Source organism: Pelodiscus sinensis, chromosome 15, assembly GCF_052426305.1.
Source record: "Pelodiscus sinensis isolate ZL-2025 chromosome 15, ASM5242630v1, whole genome shotgun sequence".
Classification (NCBI taxonomy): Eukaryota; Metazoa; Chordata; order Testudines; family Trionychidae; genus Pelodiscus; species Pelodiscus sinensis.
In genome coordinates, this window is record NC_143066.1 from 28,622,169 (window position 1) to 28,635,748 (window position 13,580).

Consider the following 13,580-nt stretch of genomic DNA (forward strand, 5'->3'; position numbering starts at 1 on the left):
GATTTGGTTTGGCCTCATCTTTAAAGAGCAATGAAAATAAATCATGATTTCACTTGTTTTATTGGGATTATAAATATTTCCAGTTGTCTTTTTCCATCTTTGTAAAATCGCATGGTAACATGTGGTGCTTTTTAAAAGATAATTATAACATAAATGCACATATCTGCACGTGATACATTTGTTTATGTCGTAAATTTAAAACACGTGCAATACATTTGCTTATTTGCAAAGCCTGCTGCAAGCTATTATACCACCTTGGACTGTGAACTCATTAGATCTCAATCTAAACAAAGTCAGGGTAGGTTAGTGCTTGAATGAAAAACATCTCTATTTCTTTTTCTTTGTCTCTGTCTCTATTTCTTCATTTCTTCTCTTAAATTATTTAATGGTGTTGCATTTGTTTTGCTCCAGAGATGGCCACATTTCAATGGTGGGCAAAGCAATTCCTATATATCACTATAAAATAACTGTGCAATATTTCCAAATAACCATACTATAGCAAAAGAAGGCTTTCAAAATTTATGGCATTGGGATAGTACTAGCCATATAAAAATTAACACAGAGTTTGGCTAATACCACGTTCTCCTTCCTAATTCAGTCACGGTCTTTAAGAAATCACTTCTATCTACTAAACATGACAGCAATACTAAAGTTTCTTAGTGGAAATGAAAACATTATATACATAAGGAAACCATAAAACGATAAGGGACTAGCTAGCTCTACACACTGATAATACAAGATGGAACCCTATATATCTAAGTCATAGATTATAATTTGAAACAGGTCTGTAACAAGTAAAAGGCCCTATACTCTGACAGCTATTGAACAGGCTTTGATAAAATAAGTGATTATTTAAATTTAGTTCCTATCTGCCAGATAGTTACAAAATAATTAGCACCCTTATTGGCTGATCAAGACAACAGGCTAAGAACTGAATGGGCAAAGAGCCAGTAAAATACCATCCATAACCTTCACAGAAATGGTCCTTTTAGGACAGGCCTGGGCAAAATATGGCCCGTGGGCCGGATCAAGCCCACAGAGGCAGCAGGAAGCCCCAGGCAGGCTCTGCTGCTTGCCCTGCAGCCTCATGTGCCATGCAGAAAAGCAGCTGCAGGGCTCCATTTCTGTTTTAAAACTGGAGGCGAGGGGGGAAGTTTTAGGAGCCGCCCCGCCCCCAACACAATCCCATTGGCCGGTTTCTGGCAGAAACCAGCCAATGGGAGCTGCTTGTTAGAAGAACAGGCAGCTAAGAAGAATCACGCCCCCTCTAGTGGGCTCAGTTGAAGCACATGGCCAGGCAGGAAGGCTGGGGAACATTTTAAGTCTGCAGGCAGGCCCGTTTGGCAGCTGGCAAGGCAGTCTCTTGGCCACAGCCTGCTTCTGGCACCCCAGCCCTTTCCTGCCCCAACTCTCTTCCCCCCCCTCAACATACCCAACCCCCCTGTCCCCGTTACTCCCTCCCAGATCTGGCACCCCAATCTCCTGCCCCAGATCACAATACCCTCCTACCCCAGATCACACCCCAAGCCCCTGCACTCCAGTCCCCTGCCCTAGGTCATAACTGCCTGCTTCATCCCAACTCCCTCCCAGACTCCAGTCTCCCTCCTGCATCCTATTCCCTTACCCCAAGCTCCCTTCTGCACCCAACCTCCATCCCAGACCCCGTATCTCCATGAATATCATGGAAGAGTGTGGACCTCGACCACTTTCCAAAATCTTGGAGTGGCCCCCCTCATCAAAAATTATTGCCCACCCCTGTTCCAGAATACCATTGAGGAGCACTGGTTGGGCAGCGTGGTGAAACTCACACAATACATTATTCAAGCCACATTCATCTACAGGGAACTTCAGTTTCTCGGCCACCACTAGTTTCTAGGGCCTTTCATCAACATCAGATTTGACACTAATCACACTGAAAATTTTAAAATATCAAAAAAATTAAATGTTTTTGAAATAAAATATTAAAATATATGTTATAAGCAGCTCTAGTAAAATAATTCAGGTTACAGATTCATGTGCATCAGATACAGAAAGGGGTTGTTGAAACATCACCTGCAGTTGAGGAAGGTCATAAATATGCATCACAAAACTGCAATGCTGCTTTCTTAACTGACACTTTTTTTAAGGGCCCCGTGCAACAGCAGCTAGGAACTCAGCAAATCACATAAGGCAATTTATGAGGGTTGACATTAAACTATTTTCTCTCACGAAAAATATCAGAGACAAACAAATCATACATGAATGCTTCCTGTGGGACACAACTCTCCATACTCGGCTCAAGTCAGTCAGACTTGGGCTGTAGTGGTCTGTCAGGGATAAAATCAGTTTCAAAAGTCATCAACTGAGGAAGACCTTCTACTTATCCCAGTGTATAAAGTCAGGAACCAACAGTGCATTCTAGTAGATCTTAACTGTCATCTAAAACCTCACCATACAATCTTTCTAAGAGCCAGCTGGCAGATCCTTTAGGGATTCAATGATCATCACTAGCACCTTAGACTGCACTCAGAAATCCAAAGGAAGCAAACGGGAAGACTTGAAGGGTTATATGCTGCGCATAGTGGCTAGTTAGGGGTTACATAAAAAAGTAGGGTTGCCAGATGGTTTCAACAAAAACACTGGACACACTTGACATTACATCACAGTCTACATTACATCTTATTTAGAAAATACTGGACATTTATATTTTCTCATTTATATTTTCTCAATTTGTTTCCCGAACAGAAAGCTTAAATACTGGACTGTCAGGTTCAAAACCGGACACCTGGCAACCCTAAAAAAAATGTTGTCAATAGGAATAACTATAGATTTACCGTCGTGAAGCAGAAGAAAATCAGAAGGGCTGTCTGTTCATATGCGCACCACTCCAAAGCCCAGTTACACTTCCAATAAAATTCATACAACGCAGTAAACTGAATGCAATTATAATAAAGGTATATCTATAGGTCCACAAATGGGGGGGAGGGAAAGGGGCAACTGCTTTTGGGCCTGAGGATTCAGAGAGACCTGGGGCTCCCAGCTACCACTGCAACTGTGGCAGCAGCAGCAGCTGGAACCCTGGGCCTTTTAAAATTGCCCCTGGAGCTCTGCATAGTGAGCTGCAGGCAGGTCTGACAGCTTGGGGGATGCCCTAGCCCTGCCCATTTGAGGTGCATGGACCCATCTCCCCACCTTACTCAGGGACCCAGAAAGTCTGTTGACTGCTCCCCTCCCCATAGATCTATGATTGATTCTGTCATGTCTCCCCATAACAACAAATGTATATTTGAAGAATAACTGGTAGATAGATGGATGGAAGGTTACATATTTGTTCCTCATATTTCCATAGTATAAAAGAGAGGATGCATTTTAAGATTAGTTGGATGTATGGTTTTAAGGTACAAGAGACTGCACTGGACTACACTGCAAACTGAAAGCAGTTTTGCTTTTTAAACAAGATTTTTTCTCATTACCTACTTATTTTCTAGAATTACCATTAACCTAAATTCCAGGACACTTTGCACTTAGATAATACCCAAGGATTTATTCCAAAGGCCCATGATCTTTAGTCGCCTGCTTCAAGATTCCCATCATTGAACTGTCACTGTTGTGTGATTGCAACAAAATGAAGTTGATTAAATTTGTGGTCTCTAAAGAAAAGACCATTGCAGGGGAACTTAATTTTTATTCAAATAGACAGGCTCTGGATCACAACTGTCTTTAAACTGTGTTCTTTGTTTCTTGTTCTGCTTGCCAAACCATTCTATGCGATGGCCTTGTCAACCTCTGGCAACAACAAGCACAAACAGAGCCAAATGGCTGCACATTTAGCTGCTCTGCCGTGGTCAAGAACACACAGATTTCTAATGCTGCAGAATACTGCGTTGGGACCCAAATAGGAATGTAGAAGAGCTACTTGTGTCTCACTGACTACAGCTGGGTCACCCTTACAGAACTGGACATGATTACAAAGAATGGGGAAGAACAGAGGATGAGAAACACCACAGTGGAGATACACAATGCTAAAGACAAGGAACAACACCACAAAATGGCACAAAAAAGGAAGAAAGTCAAATTCACCATTGGTGCAGGACCCAGCTCCACAAATGTCAATGGAGTTGCACTCTTTTCTGCTAGCACACACAGCAGAAGACAAGGGAATGGAAGACCATGGACATGGAAGAGATATGACAGAGATAAAGGAAGCACCAACAAAAATTCAGATGAACAAATCTTAACTTGACCAACAATGACAAATATACTGAGGACACAACAAATTTCCCCAAAGCAGATGAGACACTACTCCCATTTTGCTTCTAGTAGAAGCATTGAATTGCCTTGGTCTTTGGTTTTAAGCAGTGTGTAACTGCCATTATTTTTTACATTAAAGTGATGCCAAAAGGGACTTGTTCACACAAGTGACCACAAATACGATTAATTTCATTTTAAAGACTTCATTAATGAAGTCTTTTGCCCCTCAATTTTAAAGTCAGAGTAGCTAAAACATTCAGTGTCTCCCCCCCCCCCCCCCAAATCCTGACAGATTTGTGGCCATTTTCCAGCTAAAAAATTCCAACACCTATAAATATATTTTAAAAGCTGCAAAGAACCAGACCAGAATTACACAACTCTCAAAAGCAGGGTTAATAATGAAAAGGTTGATAGATGATTTATTAAGTGAGGCTTTGCCAAACAATTATACTGTAACTATAACTACAGAAACTACATTAAAAAAACCTCACACTAACTACTTTAAAACATTTTCTGTAGTTCACCCCCTTATGAACAGAGAAAGTATGAGCATAAAGAGCATTTAAGTTTCACGAAGATGCAGAGATCAGACTTAAAATCAAAGTAGCCTTTACCCCTTGCTGTGTAAGCGTTTCAATAATTGGACATTTTAAAGACTGCATTTCATATAATACAAAATTTACTTTATAAAGAAAATTATTGGATTTGATTTTAGGCCCATAATAATATGCTTAGAATCCAGTAAATAATTCTAAAAATGTATAGCAGTATCTAGACAAAATAAAAGATATTTCTAAAGTAACACATTGTAGAAATAAATAAATTAGTGCCGTTTCTTTAAAATGAATGTTCATAAAAGCTAAATTGTTCTTGCAATCTTATAACTCTTGACAACAGAAACACTGAGACCAAATTACGTTAACTTGATTTGGAAAGGTTTCTATAGATGCATTTCAGGCAGGAAAAACCTCAAGTAAGTTCTGCATGAAGCCAGATTTAAATGAGAACAAGGTTTTTTATTTTTTCTGGTCCAGGAATTGGATTCTTTCAGCTTTTATATGTGAAGAGGAAAAAAGTGCATGCGCACACACAGAAACATACAGTAGTATTTACTGTATCCCCCACAAACAAGAAGCAGGTATCATTTGCAATTAAAATTGAGTTTAACAGGCATGCAATCTTAGTGACATCAAAACATGGCCAATTAAAAGCTTAACTATTTCATATATCTAAAAACATGCTTTTGAAGAGTATACAAAATGTTATCAATGAGAAATGCTGAATAAAAACAAAACTGTAAATTTAAATTACACAGAAGACTAAGTGCACACTGGAGAAAAATATTTGCAGAAACTACTGCATCAATTTAATTCCACCCCTATATATGTTCCTTTAAAGTACTGAAATTGATCTCTGAAACAAGAATTAGTATTTTATTTCTCATTTTTTTGTATCATACTTCGGTTTCTTTATTCTGACCACAACACAGTTCTAAAGAACAAAAACAAGCACCGTTGCTTAGCCTAAAACTCTGGCACTGACAGGATTTGGTACTACTATTTTACTTAATTAAAATATCTCATTCTGATGAAATAGTAATGTAGCAGAAGACAGAACAAGGTCAGAAAAAACATTTTTACCCATTTATTCAGTACTTAGATTTGTATAATTAATCCAACCTCTCCTAGCCCCCCAAAAGAATAAATGAAACAGAATGATTTCAAATAAAAGGAATCTGAGATTGTTATGGGAACATTTGAATAAACAACCAGTATTCAGAGCTTGCATCATCAGCAACAAAGTTATCTCTGTGAGGGTGTGGATAAAACTGCCCCAAATATTGAACAGTTTAGACTTAGGAAAGGTAGAAACAGAGAATAAGATGTTTTGAAGTTCTTGCTGGAGAAGAAAACAAGAGCTTGGTTTCCTCCAATGAAAGAAGTACCACAGAGAGTAGGCAGGTTGCCAGGCAAGCTCGGCAGCGTGACCACACTGCATTGAGTTTCTTTAATGAAAGCCAGGAAAGAACACATTACACAGTGTTTCTTCTGAGAGCTAGCTAGCCTCCAGTGATTGAAATCAATAAAAACAGTCGGCATGGGGCCCAGTGGGGGAAGAGAGAAATCTCTACTACAGCGTTCAGTTTGCTTTGCACATTCTCCGTCTCCCTAAAGTTAAACTTTGAACACCAAGACAAACTACTTCATTTTCAGCACACAGAAGATTTTGAGAGGGGTGGAGAGAAGGTAGCATTTTAAATTTCCTTCTGCTTTCTATGCTCTATCTGCTCTCCTACGGAGTTCAGAAAATGAAACGGTTGTTTTTAATTTGAATCCTGCCTGGAAGAACTTCTACAGACAAGTGCATCATCCAACACTTCGGAAAAGGAATGAATTTTACAGTGGAAGGATGTTAAATGGTGAAAGAGAAAAGAAAAAATGGAATCTTATACAGCAAGAAGTACATTTACCGGATAGAACGTCAGCCACTGCTGTGAAAGCTTTTGAACCTGCAAGCTCAGTACAATACACAGTCTAAAGCAGCTGAAACTTATAAAAATACATGCTCAACGCAAAAGACAGGCTCACAAGGAAAATAGTGGGTAAGTTGGAGCTGTTTTTAATGATTGGGTCTCTCATGTTTGAAATCAGCAATGCACATTTCCACTGTAGTTTTAAAGGGTTTCATGTTAACTCTTGGAAAACTGAATATTTAAAGTTAGATAATATTTACGCAATTTGATTTATACTATTTTAAAATTCTGCTAAATCACTGATCTTCACAGAAAATTTTCAAATATTCATAGAATATATTTCTTTGGGTTTTTTAAAGTTATGTTTACAGACAAGGTACCAATCAGGCCAGTAGGCAACTCCACCCACTCTTTCCAAGCTCTGTTTTGCTATTTTAATTATGAAACACTATAGAGCCCATAAGTTGAAACTGAACTGAATTTGAAAAACTGCCAGGAATGTAGTTTAGGATAGATATTTATCTGTTATAGAGCACTTAATCACCATTGCAGCTACACTACATACCTAGACTAAGTTCTGTGTGCTGATTTAAATAATAAATTATAGCAAATTGTATATATGTTGGTTAGTTTCAACTGACATAAAAATGTACACATAAGGTATCTATAAAAAAGGTGTTAGAATTTTTTCCTGGAAAATGGCCACAAATCTTTCAGTGGTATTTGATGTGTGTGGGAAGACACTGAATATTTTAGCTACTATGACTTTAAAGGCATTTCTAAATCATTTATTATAACACCCAAGGTGGCTTTTTTGGGTTGATATATTGTTTGAAAAATGTTACATAAGTATACTCAGCACTTAAAAATTCAGCTATTATAACTGACAACATTTTACAGGCAGAGACTAGCAGAAAGTGGGGGAGATAGATGACCAATGCCACCAATCTTTCTGTAAGATTTCAAATTTTAAAAAAACTTTTCATTTAGATATCAGACTATGATAGGGGACAGTTCCTGTCTACAGCAAGGATGAGAAAAAATGCTGAGTATGCATCTTCTTTTACAGGGTGTGTCTATACAGCAAAGTTATTTTGGAATAATGGGTGTTATTCTGAAAAAACTATGCAAGCATCTACACAGCAATTCCGTTATTTTGAAATAATTTTGAAATAATGGACAGGTTATTCTGACTTCTGTAACCTCATTCTATGAAGAATAATGCCTATTCCAAAATAGCTATTTTGAAATAAGATGTGTGTAGACGCTCCACTTCTGTTATTTCGATATAGCCCCTCACCAGTGCCATTCTAAGTTATTCCTCCTGGGGCTCTAAATCAAGATAGCCTGTCTATATTATGGAAGCCTGCCTCAGACTAATTTTGAGGCTTCCCTGCAGTGTAGAGTGCTATTTTGAAATAAGATATTTCAGAATAACTATTCCAGAATAGCTTATTCTGAAATAACTGTGCAGTGTAGATGTAGCCATAGAGTTCCAGATAGGGCAGGAGTGCACAGAGAGAGCCAGAGTACTTGAATGTGGGGGTGCCTTTTGAGCAAAAGAACCATACATGCCCTCTGTTCAGGCTAGCATTTACTGGTGACAGCAGCACTGATTACAGCTGGGATGGGGAAGGAACTGAATTCCTCTCAAGTCCCCTTAGGAATGGGTCATGTGGGCTAGTGCAACAAGCAGGGCTTGACAAATCACGGAATCTACTCACCCATGGTGAGTAGATTTCAGCTGGTCGCCCCGTTCACCGGGGTGTGCGCATGCACAATGCGGGTCTTGCGCATGCGCAGTGCAGGGCTGGCGAATAGGTTTCGCAACCGTTTGTCAAGCCCTGGCAATAAGCATCCACATCTCCCAACACAACCCTGTAATTAAGGTAGCATGCCTGAATGATTATAGCGGTGGAGGATGGGAAGAAGAGACTTTCTGTGTTGTCACTTGTGCTCTAGCAGGCTGCATTCATTCCTTGGTGCCTTAAAACGCATATTCAAAACAGGGAACCTCATTATGTATGGGAAACACTTTAAGGAATACTACATGATGTGAAGTAGTTCAGGCTAACTGTTGTAAGCAACTGAAAAATGAAAGTTTGTTTTTTAAAATCCATTTTGCTATTTTTTTTAAACTAAGAAAGAACTACATAGTGACAGTTTTGAACATCTGTATGTCAGTCTCATTTATCTTTTATAATCTTCTTAAAAATACAAGGCTACATCTACACTGGCATGATCTTGCGTAAATACTCTTTAACTCAAGAGTTTTTGCGTTCTCAAGAGTTCTACACTGGCATGTGCCTTTGCACAAGAGATGTGCTTTTGCGCAAGAGCATCTGTGCCAGCGTAGACGCTCTCTTGCGCAAGAAAGCTCCAATGGCCATTTTAACCATCGGGCTTTCTTGCGCAAGGCATTCATGTTGCCTGTCTACACTGGCCTCTTGTGCAAGAACAGTTGCGCACGAGGTCTTATTCCTGAGCAGGAGCATCATAGTTTTTGCACAAGAAGCACTGATTTCACACATTAGAATCTCAGTGTTCTTGCACAAGAACTCCCCGCCAGTGTAGACAGGCAGCATCTTTTTGAGCAAAAGTGTCCGCTTTGACGCAAGATTGCGCCAATGTAGACACAGCCAAGATGTTTGACTAGGCACGTGGAAGGATCAACTCTTAAGATGGACTGAAAAAACAACAAATAGTCTGGTAGCACTTTATAAACTAACCGAAGTGTTGGATGTCTAGGATCAAAATAAATAGGAGAGCCGGGGGGGAGGGGGGGGAGAAGGGAAAATTGTTTAGGTCCTGGCCATTTGTACAGTCATATTTTTGCATGCAAATGAGGGGCAATTATATGCGCAGATTAGTAGCAAGGTGTGCAATCATCAGCTTTGCTTCCACAGCTGTGGGATTTTGTTGGTACAACAGGTGAATGCACATTGTGCAGGTGCACCCAATGTTCCTGCTTTGGAAATCTGGGCTTTTATGGCCATTTTACTGCTTCCATTACATGGAAATACAAAAGACACTCAATCTTGCAAGTTACTGGTCTAATAATAGAATTTGGTTAAAGATTCCATAACTGAACCAAGGAGCTGTTATTTAAGTAGATACTTGTGCAAAAATATTTTTAAAAGCACATATTTTTTCAATCAAATGTTGGAAATAGCATAGGTCGTAGGTTCTGAGGTAGTAACACATCTTAAAAATTATTTTCACTGTTCTAATCTTCAGCACCAGAAACAAAACAAAACAAAATATACTTGGCAGAGCAGCTGGTCATAATATAATTAAGTAGAAGAACAAGGTTACAATTCATGATAGTGACAATATTGCTTGTTTTTGGCATATGTCCAGCTATCCCAAATTCCATCCTTTCTGTAACCACTCAATCCAAAAATGTTTTCCTTGTTTTGTCCTTTGCCTCTGGTAGGTTAGGGAATATTGGCAGTTATTCCCACAACAAATGCTCTAGCCCTTTTTCTACTACTTTCATAGCAAAATAAATATTTTTGCAGAGGGGTCTGTGCGCCACTTCAGGCCCATTTTAGTCTTCAAAATAGGACTTAAATGTGACGTAAGTAATATAAATGGCTCACATTGGCCTTCTGTTTGAGGAAACTGTCACATACCCCATAGCACTGTTCTCTTAAGCACAAGAGCAAGAAAGCTCCCCAAAAAGTCTACGGCCTAGTCTACACTAAGTTAGGCTGACATAAGGAATGTTGACCTGATTATGTCAGTGTACACACTACAGTCTTGCTCCTGCTCATGTAAGTGCCCTTTCACACCAACATCATAACTTCACTTCCACAAAAGGTGTAAGGCTTGTAACAATATAAATAGGGGGATGAAGTGTCCATGTGGATATGATGCCAACAGGCTGATCTGAACCTGGCACTTCTGTAGCAGGGTGCATGAGCTATAAAACCAGCTGGCTCTCAGCTAAGGCTGTAGACCTCACTCATTCTTTCTTTCCGTAAGTGGTCTAAGTACTGCTACATGGGACCAAAGGTGTGTGGGTTACATAGACACTGTGGATTGCTTACATCAGCTGTTGGCGCTCTTGTCAACTAACAAGAAAGCTGCCCACTGTCAACCCATGGAGGGGGAGTGGAGAGGGGGTTGCGCTCCAGAAAGAGCCTGCCTGCCTCCCTCCATGGGCTCCCAATCTGAGCTGGGATGCTGCAAGGGTTCCAGCACCCTGCTCAGACTCCAGGTGGCTCTCAGTTCCTGGTGAGGAGCCAAGAACCTGGGTGGCTGTCATGCTCTCAGCAGGGAGCAGGTAGACTGGAGGGTAAAAGGGCTCCTGGTTGGTAGTTGCAAGTGGAATTTAGAGCTTGGGTTTTTCAGACTCCCACATCACCCCTTGTAAGTTACTGGAAATGTTCCTGATGAGGACATGCACCATCAACAAAAGGAAGGTAGCATGGGCATGAACCACCACAATAATTACAGCAGTAGTTGCAAGTCAATTTAGCATAGGTCAATTTAAGTGTGTAATGTAGACATGCCATAAGACTATTTCTGACCCTGGTCGAATTTTTCAAATGACAGGAGACTCAGCAATATTGGTCTCCATAGTATTATTAGCAGACTGTTTCTAATACAACATACTACATTTCTATGTGGTACAAAACACATCAGGCATTTTCTAATTAAGAAGAAAGGTCTTGACTGGGGACAGATACCTCATACCAATAGGCTGAACTTTATATGGATTTTCATTCACTCCAACAGTAAGAATCAAGGACAATTTCCTCCAGACCAACAGCTCCACTAACAGTGCTTCCAGTTCACCAGACCATACTTATACAGTAATTCCTCATTTAACACTATAGATATGTTTCAGAAAATGATCGTGTTAAGTGAAAACGTGTTATGCAGGGTCAATTTTCCCATTGAAAATAATGGAAAAGTTGGGGGTTGCGTTTCAAGCAGTGGTGTCTGTTGGGACTGGGACATAAGGTTGGGGGAGAAAGGGGACTGGGTTACAGCAGGGAGGGGAGGTGTTTGGCTCTGGGGAAGGGGAAGGGAGGAGAAGGCAGGGAGATTGGGTTGGGAGTATGCCCCTGTGATGGGTCTGCTGGGACCTGCACTGAGTCTGGCGAGGAGAGGTTGCCGGGGAATGGCGTGGCGAGTGGTGAACCCTCCACCGCTTTGCAGGGAGGCGGGGGAAGCCCCGGGCAGCCACCAGCAATGGGCCAACTGGGGAAATAGTGTTATTCCGGGGATGGTCGTGTAATTCAAAAAACGTTCCCTAAAAAAAATCGTGCTACCGTGAAAACATGTTAAATGAGGAATTACTGTACTTCAGTCAAGAAGGTTTAGCATCTGGAATAAACCTACTATTTGGTGGAGTAGATACAGAATCTAATCTATAGATTATTGTTTTTCACCAATTTCTGCTGTCGTAATATCAGAAATAATTTAACTCCAATTAAAAATTCTGTTACACAGCCCCCTATTCTTATAGCATTAGGAAAAGAGCAGTTTCAAAAATTTCCAGGGAGGAAGGAGGACGAATGTGACAGTTCTAGTCTAATCTCACATATACAAATTTGTATGGACCAGATCTAAAGATATGTACACAATCTGAATAAGGTATTCAAAACCAGCAACAACAAAAACACAGGCACATGAAAACCCAACAAGTGATTCATCAAAAAATGTTGAACTAATGCCAAATATCTCAGACACTTACCTATTTATTTAAAGAGCTGGATGACCAGACTTCTGTGCTGATTGGAGAAAGGATGTTTTAGTCTCTTTCGGATGAACATGATCTGCACTTTTTGACTATCATAAACCTGTACATCTTGGCCCAAATCCTCCTAGGTATTCAGGCATTCAGCTCACACTGATTTGAATGGAAGGTGCCGCAATACTTTTGAGGTTCTGTGCCCTCCTTCTTATATTGGTAGTCCATGCTGATGACATTAGATGGATTCAACTAAGCAGTTTGCAGTGTGATGTCATTACACAGCTGATAGACTTAAACCGATTGGTTTTCTGTAGTTTACCTATTTTAATATACAGACAAGTTGTAATAAAAATGGTTACTGAAGGCACAATTTTCTTCTATGTATTTAAAAGTTAATGAAGGCATGAGACTGCAATCATTAAATGAAAGACAATGGGCAGTTTTCTCTAGGCAAGATAGTTTTTGCAACTGCTGGATACAGAGTCCTGATATTTCACTCAGGAAGAAATGAATTCTTGTTGTAAAACATAATGAGTTTCATATTTGTGCATACTTATAAAAAAGTATACACTTAATTATTAATCTGTCATCTATAGTCTTAGCTTCAAAATTCAACAGAATATGTAACTAGGAGAAATTAAGTATTCTGGGATTCATTTTCTACCTTCACCTTTCTAATGGTATGTTTACACAGCAGCTTTTTTTTCGGAATAACTGATGTTATTTCAAAATAACATAGTGTACGGCTACACAGCAAGCCGTTATTTCAAAATAATGTCAAGATGGAGGACTTCTTACTCTGATTCCTGTAACCCTAATTTCACAAGGAGTAGGGGAAGTCGAAGGAAGAATATTCTGTGTAGACAGTGCCAAAAGCTGAATGAGGCTATTTTGAGTTCAGCTAAGAAATTGACCCAGCTGAAGCTGTATATCTTAATTCGCCTTCTGTCCTACAGTGTATATGTGCCCTAACTATACATCCTTCCCACCTAAATTAAGAGAAAGAATTACCTAACTGGAGAGTGACAAATTACTAATTTGAGTGGACCATGACCTCTATAATTTGATATATCAGGGACCTTTAAATAGCTATTTAAATATTCTACCTTTTATTCCTTATAATTACTATACTCATGTGTACTTCCATTTGCCATAGCTCATACAGACAAG

The 13,580-nt window shown here is 39.7% G+C and overlaps 2 protein-coding genes across 12 annotated transcripts in view; one reads left to right on the forward strand and one right to left on the reverse strand.

Moving 5' to 3' along the window:
* The window catches only part of CHLSN (cholesin), a 239,341-nt gene that overhangs the window by 43,363 nt on the left and 182,398 nt on the right, over positions 1–13,580 (reverse strand). The gene's annotated exons all lie outside the window — the stretch shown is intronic.
* The window catches only part of GPR146 (G protein-coupled receptor 146), a 90,424-nt gene continuing 82,927 nt past the window's right edge, over positions 6,084–13,580 (forward strand). For 4 of the 8 annotated variants that reach the window (XR_016346894.1, XR_012896167.2, XR_012896166.2 and 1 more), the window contains exon 1: positions 6,084–6,832. The gene's annotated coding sequence lies outside the window, so the exon portion shown is untranslated. The remainder of the gene's footprint in view (positions 6,833–13,580) is intronic. The other 4 variants (XM_006112844.5, XM_089769276.1, XM_075899563.2 and 1 more) reach the window with 2 other exon arrangements.